This window comes from Canis lupus, chromosome 23 (assembly GCF_011100685.1).
Source record: "Canis lupus familiaris isolate Mischka breed German Shepherd chromosome 23, alternate assembly UU_Cfam_GSD_1.0, whole genome shotgun sequence".
Taxonomy (NCBI): Eukaryota; Metazoa; Chordata; class Mammalia; order Carnivora; family Canidae; genus Canis; species Canis lupus.
In genome coordinates this window covers 23,920,433-23,934,491 of record NC_049244.1, presented here as the reverse complement: position 1 = coordinate 23,934,491, position 14,059 = coordinate 23,920,433, and the positions used below count along the sequence as shown (strand labels likewise).

General features: G+C 38.0%; 1 pseudogene; it reads right to left on the bottom strand.

The window, feature by feature from the left end:
* Window positions 1-8,395: 8,395 nt before the first annotated feature.
* LOC119877452 lies at window positions 8,396-13,498 on the bottom strand (annotated as a pseudogene).
* Window positions 13,499-14,059: the final 561 nt, after the last annotated feature.

Here is a 14,059-nt window from a genome sequence, read left to right as displayed (position 1 = left end):
GCTAAGGTATATAGAACTGGCTAGGAACAAGGATGAAGGCAGGAGCTACCATTATTGGCCATGGGCAGGAGTGACATGGTTCCTGGTACCCTGCTCTGCAGAGGACCCAGCTACTTTCACCACTGAAGAAACCAGTGGCCACTATAGCTGTGGACTCCTGTAGATTTCAATGATTTTTACCCTACAGGTATTTGCATACCCAGATGCCAGACATCTGAATTCCTTCTGGTCCCTAATGGAGCCTGAGATCCACGCCAGTAGCCAGCCCAGTCCTCTGAGGCTGCATGAGTGCAAGATAACCGGCCTAGACACGCACAGCTGACCCATACCACTGTGTGCACACTTGGAGCTAGCCCATCCAGCTGTGTACTTGCATGCCACAAGTCTAACTCTTGTCACCGGTATCTACTACTGTGTGCATACCCATGGTGAGATCTTGCAGTCGGGAAGAACATACATATAACCAAGGCCCCACAGCTGCTTGTGGACATATATTTAGCCCTACCTCCAGTTGCTGGCCTACACCAATGCAAACACTAATAGCAAGCCCCCCAGCAGTGCACCTGCATGCCTCCTGCCCAACCCTCGTCACCAGCCTCCACTTCTTTGTGCATGCTGTTGGGAGACCCTGTAGCTGTAAGGAATACATACCAACATCTAGCGCCACACAACTACCAGTGCACCCCCAGTTGACCCAAGCCTTTGCTACTGGCCCTAGCCCCCACCATTATAGGTATACTTGCAACCAGCCCTTCTCATTATACAAGCAGTTGCAGCTGGCCCCTACAGTTGAATGTGCACATAGCCAGCTCTGGCCACCACCACTACCCATGCTGGCCCCTAACTGCTGGACCTGGAGGCATTGCTGAAGACATCAAAGCCTTTGCAGCCACTGTGAAGCTCCACACTCTTGACAAGGTCTATGCACTTATTGATGTTGTGGACCTAAGCAGCCTAACATCACACTCTCCTGGACCAAGAGTTCCCCACACATCCCTATACTGATCTACATGACTAGACCCAGGGTCACAGTGCATTCCAGCATGTCTCCATCTGCAGATGAAGACCTTTCTTCATGGAAGCTAGTCTATAAAGTCTTGAAGAGGTGACTACTTCTCCAAATAAAATGAAAGACAAAAATCATATGATCATCTCAGTAAATGCAGAAAAAGCATTTTACAAAACATAACATCCTTTCATTATAAAAATGTTCAAAAATGTGGGTATAGAAGGAATACACAGCAACATAACAAAGGCAATTTATGACAAGCCCACAGCTAACATCATACTAATGGTGAAAGGTTGAAAGCTTTTCTTCTAAAATCAGTAACAAGACAAGGATTCCCACACTCACCACTCCTATTAAACAAAGTACTGGAACAATTAGGCAAGAAAAAGAAATAAAAGACATTCAAATAAGAAAGGAAAGAATAAAATTGTCTTTCATTACAAATGATATGATCTTATATAGAGAAAATCCTAAAGACTCCAGCAAACAACTGGTAAAACTAGTCAACAATTCGTGAAAATTTTAGGACACAAAATCAACATATAGAAATCAGTTGTGAAAAAAAAAATCAGTTGTGTTTTTACACACTAACAAATGATACCTGAAAAAGAAATTTAAAAAACAATATCATTTACATCACAAGCAGTAAAATACTTAGGAATAAGTATAATCAAGGAGATAAAAGATCTGTACACCAAAAACTAGAAAACTTTAATGAAAGAAATTGAGGATGACACCAAAAAAATGAAAAGAAATCTCATGTTCCTGGATCAGAAAAATTAATACTTTAAGATGTCCAAAGCTATCTAAACTCAAGGGAATCCCTATCAAATTTCCAATGGTATTTTTCACAGAAATAGAAAAAACAATCCTAAAATGTGTATGAAATCACAAAAGTCTCTAAATATCCAAAACAATCTTGAAATAGAACAAAGTTGGAAGTGTCATACTTCCTGATTTCAGACTGCATTGTAAAGCTATAGTAGCCAAAATAGAATGGTACTGGCATAAAGATAGATATTAGAGACCAATGGAACAGAAATGAGAGTCCAAAAGTAAAACCTTAGCATAAAGTCAGGTAATATTTGACAAGGAAATCAAGAGTACTCCGTGAGGCATGGATTGTCTTTTCAACAAATAGTGTTGGGAAGACTAGATAACCACAGACAGAAAAGTGAAATTAGATCTCTATTTTACATCATTCAAAAATGAATTTGAAATGGATTAAAAACTTAAACTTAAGACCTAAAATCACAAAATTTCTTGAAAAAAAGCTTTGGGAAATAGCTCCTTGGTATTAGTCTCAGCCATTATTTTTTGGACGTGACATCAAAAACACAAGCAACAAAACTGAAAACCAAGTGAGGTTACATCAAACTATAAATCTTCTGCACAGCAAAGAAAACCACCAACAAAACAAAAGGGTAACCTACAGAACAGAGGAAATATTTGCAAACCACATATATAATAAGGGACTGGGATCTGAAATATAAAAGAATTTCTACAACTCAGTAGCAAGAAAACAATCTGATTAAAATTGGGCAGAGGAGTAGAACAGACATCTCTCTTAAAAAAAAGACATACAAATGGCCAATGCACATGAAAAGATGCTCAACATCACTAATCATCATGGAAATGCAAACCAAAAAACCACAATGAGGTATCACCTTACACCTGTTAGAATGACCATTATTAAAATCAGAAGAAATAACAAATGAGTATGTAGAGAAAAAGGAATCCTGATGCACTTTGGTAGGAGTGTAAATTGGTGCCGCCACTATGGAAAACAGTATGAGAGTTCCTCAGAAAATAAAAAAAATAGAGTTACCATATGATCCAGAAATCTCATTTCTAGGTGTATATCCAAAGGAAATGAAATTGCTGTCTTCATGTACCTGCAATCCCACATTCATTTTAGTATTATTCATAATAGCCAAAATATGGAAACAACCTAAGTGTCCACATAGGGATGGACTGTGTGTATATATTCAGCTATGGGAAAGAAAAAAATGCTGCCATTTGTGACAACATGGATGGTTCCTTGAGGGCATAATGTGAAGTGAAATAAGACAGACAGAGAAAAATAAATACCATATGATCTCATATACGTGAAATCTGAAAACATCAAACTCACAGAAACAGAGAGCAGAATGGTATTTGGCAAGGCCTAAGGAGAGGGAGAAATGGGGAGATGTTGCACAAAGGATATAAACTTTCAGCTATGAGATGTTCTGGAGTATGTTCTAGAGATCTAGGATACAACATGGTAACTATAGTCAGCAATACCATATTGTATACTTGAAAGTTGCTGTGACATTGGAGCTTTAATATTCTCACCATTACAACAACAAAATGGTAATTATGTGAAGTGAAGGGTATGTTAACAACATTATTGTGGTAAACATCTCTTAATACATACATGTATCAAATCATCACATTGTACACTTTAAACTTATACAATGTCATATGTCAATTATATCTCAATAAAGCTGGAGAAAAAAAAAGAATCATTCTGTCCAGTGTATTTCTAATCATGGTCTATGCCCCCTACAGATCTTCCTAGAGCCACACTCTGATGTTATATTTCAAGGAAATAATGTGGAATTATATATACTTTCTTTTTATATGGCTTAATAACATACTAGTTATTATGAATTTATAAAAATTGGCATTCACAAATTAAAATTATGACACTACTAGGATGTACTGAGGTCTCCAAATTCAGTGAGAATTCCTCAAACAAGTCTGCCATGCACCATTTGGCAGAGGTGCAGAGCTCCTCTCTAGCATGTGGGCATGCAGTCAGCACTCCCCTGATTTTCAAAAAGATGCTGCTTCAGTGCCTCAACAATGTTGTCCTGAGCCAACTGTGGAATGCTGCCTTTGCTATGTTAGTTAATATATATTTAAAATTAATGTAATGTCTTACTTTTACGAATTATTTTGTTTTCCTATGTGCTTGTCATTCTCATTGTAACTTTGTTGTTTTTTTCAGGTTTTGATACATTCTTCTTTTTTAATACCCATATTAGTTTCCTATTGCCCTTGTAACAAATAAAAAATTCAATGACTTAAAACAGCACAAGGTTATCTTTTACAGTTCTGGAGACCAGAAGTCCAGAGTTAGGGCCACAATGAATGTGTCATAAGGGCTGGCTCCTTCTGTAGGCTCTGAGAGAAGAATCTATTTCATTGATTTTTTTCTAACTTCTAGTGGCCACCTGTATTCATTCTTTGGCTTGCGTCCCCATCCTCCATTTCCAAAGCAGAGAACTCAATCTACTGTCCCATGATTATATCACTTTCTTCTCTCCTGTGGTCAAATTTCTGCCTCCTTTTTATAAGAATGCTTGTGATTACATTTAGGGCCCACTCAGATCATCTCCCCATCTCAAAGTGCTTAATTTAATCATATCTGCAGAATGCCTTTGCCATATATAATAATACAAATTCCAGAGATTAAGGGCAGGGGAAGGAGCATAACTTAGTCTCCCATAAAAGCTACTGCTTTTTATTTTTGCTTTCTTGCCCTTTTTCAAGCTTGCCCAATTCCATAGCACATGTGATTGTGCACATTTTTAACAATTTAGGGTTATTGACTACTAAGTAATAGTCATGGTGGTAAAAGCCAGGTATCAAAGTAAACCAAACTTATAGTATTTACAGTGTAGCAAGAAAGCAAACTTTGAAGAAGTTGTTATATGTATTATAATGAATGTTGCAGAAGATCAAGTAGAGGGTGCTGTATGACTGATCAGACAAGTACCCTAAGCTGTGATGTCAGGGAAGACTTCCCTGAGACTGATATTTGAGCTGGGACATGAAAGATGAAAGATGAATAGGATTAGCTGGGTGGAGGGGTTGGGTGGTTTTGGAAAGTTCTTTTTTAATTTCTTACTAGCAAAGGGAATGAGTAAGAATAAGAGGCTTTGAGGTGTCTGTCCTACCTACCTGTATAGGTAAATAAACTAAGGCCCATAAAATTCAAGTTACTTCCTAAAGGTCCATTATTTTGACTAAACCTTAAAAGTCCTTTAGGAATTGGAAAGAGTAGTAAGAAGACAGTGTTAAACCAAGAAACTTGGGAACACTCAAACCCTGCCTCAGACCAGCTACTTCCCCCCATCATAGTATCTTATACTCACATAGGGCAACCATGGTTATAATTAGGTTTTGGTCCAATACCCAGTGCAGAACTCTTTTGGCTTAGGCTGGAAGGAAGAACCTAAAATCAAAGCTGGACAAACCCATAGTCTCCAAATGTCTTCCCATAAGACACTAATTGCAAAAGAGAAAATAGTAGCCTTTCAGTGTAGATATCTGTAAGACACTACTTTAACCAAGTGATCAAAGTTAACATCACCAATAATAAAACATCAATATCATATATCTCCCAACATGATGCACTAAGAAAGACACATCATTTCTGTAGTTTCCTTGCCAGCAATGCATAATCTCAATCAAATCATGAGAAAATATCAGACAAACACCGTGTGAGGGATGACATAATTGACTAGAAACCCTTGAAAGTGTCAAGTTTACAAACACACACACACACACACACACACACACACACACACACACACATTGTCACAGGCTGGAGACAAGGGAAACAAAACAACTAAATGCAATGTGGGATCCTGGATGATATCCTGGACTAGAAAAATGATACTAAATAAAGTCTGTAAGTTAATTAGTAGTATTATACCTACATTAATTTCCTGGTTTAGATAATGGCTTTGATATTATTATTACACAATACATTATCATTAGGAAAACCTAGGTGAAGGGTAGAGGGAGCTCTTTGAACTATATTGTAACTTTTTTGATGTCTCAAATTATTTGAAAACAAAAAGTTATAAAAATAAAACTTCTAAGCAAATTAGAGCCTCAAATTTAGATTTTATAAATGTTTACAAATAATATAAACAGGTTAAGTCACCTCCATGACAAAGAAAGAACAGGAGAACCAGATTTTCTAACAGATTTTCCAAGGTTAGAACTTGCCTCATCCAACAGTCTTATGCAAACTGACCCCTATACTGATCCCTATTACTTAGACTTCTGTTACCTAAATATCTCCAACCAGAACCACAAGGGTCCACAGTATGTCCTGAACCTTGTAGCCTTAAAGTAGAAATGTCAGGTGGGAATGCGCAGGGATGGGTGTATTGGTAAGAAGTATTCAAATGCTTCATTCAGCCATTATGCAATTTCATGTTTCCTCTCACTCTAGATATTTTTTTCAAAACTTAAAATATCACCCAGGAACTTTTGACCCTATGTTGATTTTCCAACATGAAACAGGCTAGACCTTAGTTGCTTTGGAAACTGGTAAAGTTATGCATGAATGTCAGCATCAAGTAGGAAGAAATGAGTTTTGGGATAAAGACAACCAGGATTCAGACCCTAACTCAGCTTAAATTATATTCTAGCTCTGTGACAATGAACAGAAACTCTTTCTATAAAATCTTTCTTCTGTAAATTGGCAATGAGAAAAAAAATAAATACCTGGCAGAGTTATTATGCAGGTCAGCTATGATGTGTTTAAGAAGCTAACAGAAGGGATCCCTGGGTGGCTCAGTGGTTTAGCACCTGCTTTTGGCCCAGTGCATGATCCTGGAGTTCCAGGATCAAATCCCACATTGAGCTCCCTGTGTGGAGCCTGCTTCTCCTTCTGCCTGTGTCTCTGCCTCTCTCTGTGTGTATGTGTGTGTGTGTGTGTGTATGTGTGTCTCATGAATAAATAAATAAATAAAATCTTAAGAAGAAGAAGAAGAAGAAGAAGAAGAAGAAGAAGAAGAAGAAGAAGAAGCAGAAGAAGAAAGAAGCTAACAGAGTTGATGAGTTCACAGAGAGCAGTCAAAAAAGGACTGCCCAGTTACATGAAAGAGTTTTTAAGAAGAATTGGTATTCTAGAGTTTGGAAAAAGGTTATTCTTCCATTTTTTACCATTCACTTTCATCCTCAGCTACCACTTAATTCTATCTAAGGTAGTAATGTTTAACCTACAGGAAATCTAGACTATGCTGAGTTCCATGCTGGGCATATTCTCCCTGTAGGGCCTGCAATGAAGGTTTGGATCACTCAAAGTCTGGCAAGTAATTTCCTGTCTACTCAATGACCTTTTTTTAGAACAAAGAGAAAAATCAGTATGGATGGAAAAAGCTAATACATTTGAAGTTTAAGAATGACTTTAGCAGGTTTTCAAGTGCTGGTTTATATTCACTGATAAAGTATCTTTACATACATACTTCAATTAAGCTGATAAACTTAGATTACTGAAATAATCATGACTAAGGGCAGTGATATAGAGATGCTTGTATATACTGGGACTATTTGTGGAAGGCTGCATAAGAAACCAGTCACCATGGTTGTCCTAAAAAAGAAAAGACAGGCACAAAGGTCAAGAGCAGGAAAGAGAGTAACTTTTCATCGGACAAACTCATTCTATGTGATTTTTTAAGACCATATTCTTCTATTACTTGTTAAAAACATTATTAAATATATAATTTGCAAGTAAGAAAAGTGTTTCCATAAATATTAATGATTCCATTAAGTAGCTAGGCAGGTAGATAACAGGAAGGGGGTCATTGCCTATGGTCTTCCTATGACCTATAAGGGAAGAATTCCAGTTCCTACATAAATAAATGAAGCTACTGTCTTGTCCCTTCCCGGTAACACACTTGATAAACAAAACACCTGGACCAATACTCAGGATATATTTCTGCGACAAGCTTTCTGTTGTGTGCACATGAGAAGATGCTGCCTTACAAACCAGCCAGTTCAAACTTCTGTGCAGAGACAGTCACATTTCATCCAAATGACCATTTGTAAGTACCAATAAGTGAAAACCCCCACAATAGTGTCACTAGAGGTGAGAATAGCAGAATAAAAATAGTGGGTTGAGCACTGAAATTGGCTTCCAGGGTGGTAAAAAAGTGTTTGCCTTTGGGAGGCCATTAAGCAGGCAATGACTGTCTGCAGTTCTGCCTGCAGCCTCTGCAGTTGTGGCTCTTGTGAAGGTGGCTATTAAAGTCTAGATGAGATGTCACAGAGGGCCATCATGAAAGACTTTGCAAATGAATAGAAATGGCAGGACTTTCAATGGAGAACTAGTTCTGTTACATCAATGTCCTGTTTCCGCCTGAGCCACAACCTGTAAGTCCCACCTCTCTGACTTACTGAGGGGAAGATTCAGGTGAGATAAAGAAGATCAGGATGTAAACTGACTAGTTGCTCTGGAGAACTTGGAGCATAAGGCCTTATCTTCAGAGACTGACAATAACATTAATTGCCAGCTACAACCCTGACAATAGAAACATTAAAAAAAAAAACTTACATTCTAAGATACATATAGAGTTTTAAGTTTACAAACATGATTTTTTACATGTGTCCATCTGTATAACCACATTCCCAGGTAAAGTTCTGACTTCCGTGATCAAAGAATACACTCTGCATGAATGCAAATTGGTGTAGCCACTCTGAAAAACAGTATGGAGGTTTCTTAAAAAGTGAAAAATAGAGCTATCCAATGATCCAGCTGTTGCACAACTAGATATTTACCCAAAGGATAAAAACATACTTGGTTGAAGGGGCACATGCACCCTAATGTTCATAGCAGCACTATCAACAATAACCAAATTATGGAAAGAACCCAAATGTCCATCAACTGATGAATGGATAAAGAAGGTGTGGTGTACATATACAATAGAATATTACTCAACCATCAAAAAGAATGAAATATGCAACAATGTGGAAGGAGCTAGAGTCTATGATGCTAAGTGAAATAAGTCAGTCAGAGAGAGACAAATGCCATATGATTTCACTCATGTGGAATTTAAGAAACAAAACAAATGACCATAGGGGAAGGGGGAAGGGAAAAAAAGGTGGCAAACCATAAGAGACTCTTAATAGAGAACAAGGGCACCTGGGTGGCTTAGTTGGTTAAGCATGACCTTTGGCTCAGGTCATGATCCTGGGGTCCTAGAATTGAGACCTACATCAGGCTCCCTCTCAGCCTGCTTCTCCCTCTCCTTCTGCCACTGTCCCTGCTTGTGTGCTCGCTCTCGCTCTCTCTCTCTCTCTTTCTCAAATAAATAAATAAAATCTTGAAAAAGAAAAAACAATTGAGAACAAACTGAGGGTTGCTAGAGAGGAGATTGGTAGGGAATATGGGATAAATGGGTGATGGGCTTTAAAGAGAATACTCATCATTATGAACAACTGGGTATTATATGTAAGTGATGAATCATTAAATACTATCCCTGAAGCCAATATTACACTATATGTTAACTAAATAAAATGTAAATTTAAAAATTGATATAAAAAAGAAATATTGGGGGGATATACCCTAGATGATTCTACTTAAATTATGTGGAAGAATAGGCAAAATTAATGTATTTGTATATCCACCACCAGATCAAAATAGAGAACATTTCAACACCTGAGATGACTCCCTCTTACCCCTTTGTCAGTCAATACCATCTCTACCAGAATGAATTGTGAATCTAACACTACAGATGACTTTTGCCTATTATTGAAACTCACCTAAATGGAATCTCCATAGTATACACTTTGTGTTGATGATTAATCCAGATTGCATCATGCATCAGTATTTCTTTTTATAAGGAACAGAATTCCACTGCTTGAATATACTGTATTTTGTTTATCCGTTTTCCTATTGACAGACATTTGGGCTGATGCAAGTACTTAGGATGCTGAATAAAACTTCTGTGAACATCCTTGTATATCTTTTTGTAGATATGTGCCCTAATTTTTCTGCTAGATAAAATTGGAATTACTGGGTCATTGTGTGGGCATTCGTTTAGCTTTAACAGATGTGACCAAATGGCATAAACTCTTTCATGAGAGTTCAGAAAATTTAGAGAACTCTTCACTAATAAGGAGAAAGTCTTTTTCCTCCACATCGTCTTCCCAGGTGCCAACAGCCCACACTGGGCTCTATCTTCCTAATTCCTACCTTCTCTACTTTCCTGACTCCTCTGTATCTGCTCAGGGTGATCCAATCTTTATTCCCAGAGTTTGGCCTGAAAAGCATAAGTGATCTGTACTTTTAAATTCTGCACATTTTCATAAGAGAAGACACCTCTCCAGAATGACTCTTTAGCATTTTCTAATTAAGAAGAAATAATCCAAAAAAAAAAAAAAAAAGAAGAAATAATCCAACACATAAGAAAAGGTCCAGAGGACTGTAAATTCTCAGAAGCTAAGGGAAGAGTCCATTTGAAGGAAAAAGGGCTGTTTAGTTAAATTAAGCACTTCAAAGAAGTCAAGAGAATGTGAATTAAGAAAAAAAGTCATGGGAATAGGGAGGACGAAGAAACCAAGCATGGCAATATGTTGATGACTATTGTAGCTGGCTAATGAACAAGTTCATTATACTAATCTCATTACTCTTGTATATTTCTGAAATTTTCCATAATCAAAAATAAATTTAGTCATTTTAAAGTTTTGATAACTTTTGAAAAAATAGTTTCATTTGTTAGAGTAACTGTCTAAGAAGCATGCTTGCAAGGGCATGGGCCATGAGAAAGAAGCAATGTAGGAAGGTTTGCCAAGGGGACACCTGGGTGGCTCAGTCAGGTAAGCCTCTGACTCTTGATTTTAGCTCAGGACATGATCTCAGGGTTGTGGGTTTGAGCCCCAAGTCAAGCCCCACACTCAGTGCAGAGTCTGCTTGTCCCTCTTCCTCTGCTCCTCCCCCGCCCCCACTTGTACTGTCTCTCTCCCTCTCTAAAATAAATAAAGGAGGAAAATCTAAAAAAACAAAAGAGAAAAAGATTTGCCATGAACATCTAGGAGATTCTGATAAATTGGGTAAAATAAAGGAATGAGGGATCCCTGGGTGGCGCAGCGGTTTGGCGCCTGCCTTTGGCCCAGGGCGCGATCCTGGAGACCCGAGATCGAATCCCACATCGGGCTCCCGGTGCATGGAGCCTGCTTCTCCCTCTGCCTATGTCTCTGCCTCTCTCTCTCCCTCTGTGACTATCATAAATAAATTTTAAAAATTTTTAAAAATCCATTAAAAAATAAAAAATAAAATAAAATAAAGGAATGAAGGAAAGATTCAGTGGGCATTTTAAAAATCTACCTAAATATTAAATAAGCATGAATATATTTTTAGACAGACAGATAGAAGCCAAACGATGCTGTTCAGCTACAGAGACCAGACTGTTAGGAGTAACACATTATAAAAAAGTGTTCCTAACCCACAAACTTGAAAACTCATCCTTCACAGACCTCAAAATGTCCCATCTGCCCACAAGTCCCTGATGCTCCCCCTTTCTCCATTCCCTAATATGGAGGGTTGCCATATCAACAGAATAGTGTCTTTGGGGAGTCACCTGATACAATAAAAAAGAGGATAGTACAGATATCTGGGTGGCTCTGTGGTTGAGCATCTGCCTTTGGCTCAGGGCCTGATCCTGGATTCCCAGGATCAAGTCCCACATTGGGCTCCCTGCATGGACCCCATTTCTCCCTCTGCCTCTCTTTCTGTGTCTCTCATGAATATATAAATAAAATATTTTTTTAAAAAGATAGTAAAACAATTTTGTGACAATCTTTTAGTACTTAGGCTAGTTTCCCTAACAGAACATTTCCTACCCACAAAGGAAGAGAGAAAATAGTCACAGAAAAGTTAACAGCAAGAAGGGTCAAGTGAGATCTCCAATGTGCTATCAAAACTGGAGTTCCTGTGAGCTAAAGTCCAGGCATCCCCCATCAACTTCCTTCATGTTGCCTTTGCTGTGCTATTATCCAACCAAGCACAACCTTGCCAGAAATTAAAAAGTGTCCTGAGTTGTTCCTTAGCTTTCCAAGGCTACCAGTACTGCTGTAGCAGGGAAGAACTGTCAAGGAATGCAGCCACAATTACACGGGCAGCAGTTGCATAGGATCATGTGGCACAGGTAAGGAGGCCTCCTGAGATAGGTGGAGAGGTTGGTGATGTTGCTAAAAGAAGGGATGCCTGAAGGAGCACAGGTCCTGACCGGCTTTGAGGGTACAGGCCAACATGTCAGGCCTCAGACATGCAAGGAAAAGATCAGAGTCACATTTTATTATTTTTACTTCTATATTACTGAAGAAACTCAGTAATTATAGTCTCAGATAGTGGCCTTCAATTCTTGACTGAAATCAACAGAAAAAAGGTGTGTGTATGAATGTATTTGTGTGTATGTACATATACACATTTATATGTATATAATATGTATGAAATATATTTATACATGTATATGTGTCTCTGTTTTTAATTTTTATTAATATCCCAACCCTTGATATGAAAATCACTGCTCCAAAAAGGTCTCTAGAAAAAATTCATCTAGCAAATAGCCCCTTAAATGCCTGTACATTTCACAGGAGCTGTGATTTTATTTATTTTTTTAATATTTTATTTATTTATTCATGAGATACACACAGAGAGGCAGAGACACAGGCAGAGAGAGAAGTAGGGTCCATGCAGGGAGCCCGATGTGGGACTTGATCCCGGGACTCTAGGATCATGCCCCAGGCCAAAGGCAGATGACGCTCAACCACTGAGCCACCCAAGCATCCCAGAACTGTTATTTTAAATGCCTTTTGGAAACAAGTAGGAACTTTAACTCTATGAAGTATCTGGCATAAATAGAAAAAAAGTAATAAAATAAAATGAGCTGAAACAGAAAATAAATATCTGCTCATTCCACATGGTAAAAGTCAGTGTTGTTTCATGAAGTCTGCATCATTTATGTGAGTGTATGGATACTGGCTCTCAAGATAAACTGTATTTTTTTATTGGGTACTGTAGTCACAAAAGTTTGAAAGCCATTGTTTAGAGCATAGTTGTAGGGCTTCTCCAGTGACTAGACAAAATCTATGTCTAAAACATCAAGTGGGTGATTTGAGGCTAAGTCTTCTTTACAATAGAATCAAAGGATGTGAAGGGTCCATTTCTCAGATAGAAATGAAGTGGAGTTGCCCTACCTAGAAGAGGATTACATTGCTCTCTCTACCACTATCATCAGCTTTTCGCCTGACAGAACAAACCTACCTCCTGCATCAAGGCTGAAATCTGAACCTCCCAGAGTGGCATTTTTTTTTTCAGTCTTTTGAACAATTTTATTTTCTCCCTCCAACCATAATAATATCCACATTTCATCCTAACTGGAGGGTCTGTAAACACAGGCTTATCCAGCCCACTTACAGGCAAGGCCAATGCTGCTTCTTGAAATGGTCCCATCATAGAACCTCTGGTCATCCAACCCAAGTGCCCTGGCTTTATCTTCACTATATCTTCACTTCATTGAATCTCATTCTAGACTTTAACTTATCCATGGCTTCCATGATTTTCACACATTTTTCCCCACATAATGTGTCTGACCTTTACTGCATTGCCACCACCTTTGGGTCTTGAGTCTTCTTGTCAGAACTATCACCCCTGGAACTTATTCCCTCTTTCCTGGAACTGCTTTTTCCTTTGCGTGGCATCTTTGAAACTTGTGTCTGACCTCTCAACTCCAGAGTGGCATTTTTTTTTAAATGTGTGATATAAAGGCACTGACATCTTCAGATTTGTTTGAAGTATATGAAAAATATTTCCAGTCTGTGAGAATTCAATTTGCTTATATTTTGTACTTGAAATTAATTCTACCAATATTTTTTCAGGATTTTTTTCTTCCTTTATTTCACAATATTTTTTTCAAATCTATTCTTTTTTTTTTTTTTTAAGTAAACTCTACCCCCAACATAGGGCTCAAATTCACGACCCTGAGATCAAGAGTCATATGTTCTACCAACTGAGCCAACCAAGTGCTCTGTATTTCATATTATTTTAAACCAATCTTGCTACCCAGAGTCAGGTTAGCACCATGTGGAGATTCCACTATATCCCATTACAGGATGTTCTTTGTGGGAGCATACATGCTCCCTATACCCTTTGCAATTCCTATTTGTTCCTGTACCAATAGGGTAAACATAAACCATGGTTTCCCTGAATACTGAACTATATTCTAATGAGCTTTGAACATGCAGAATTCAATACTCTTTGTT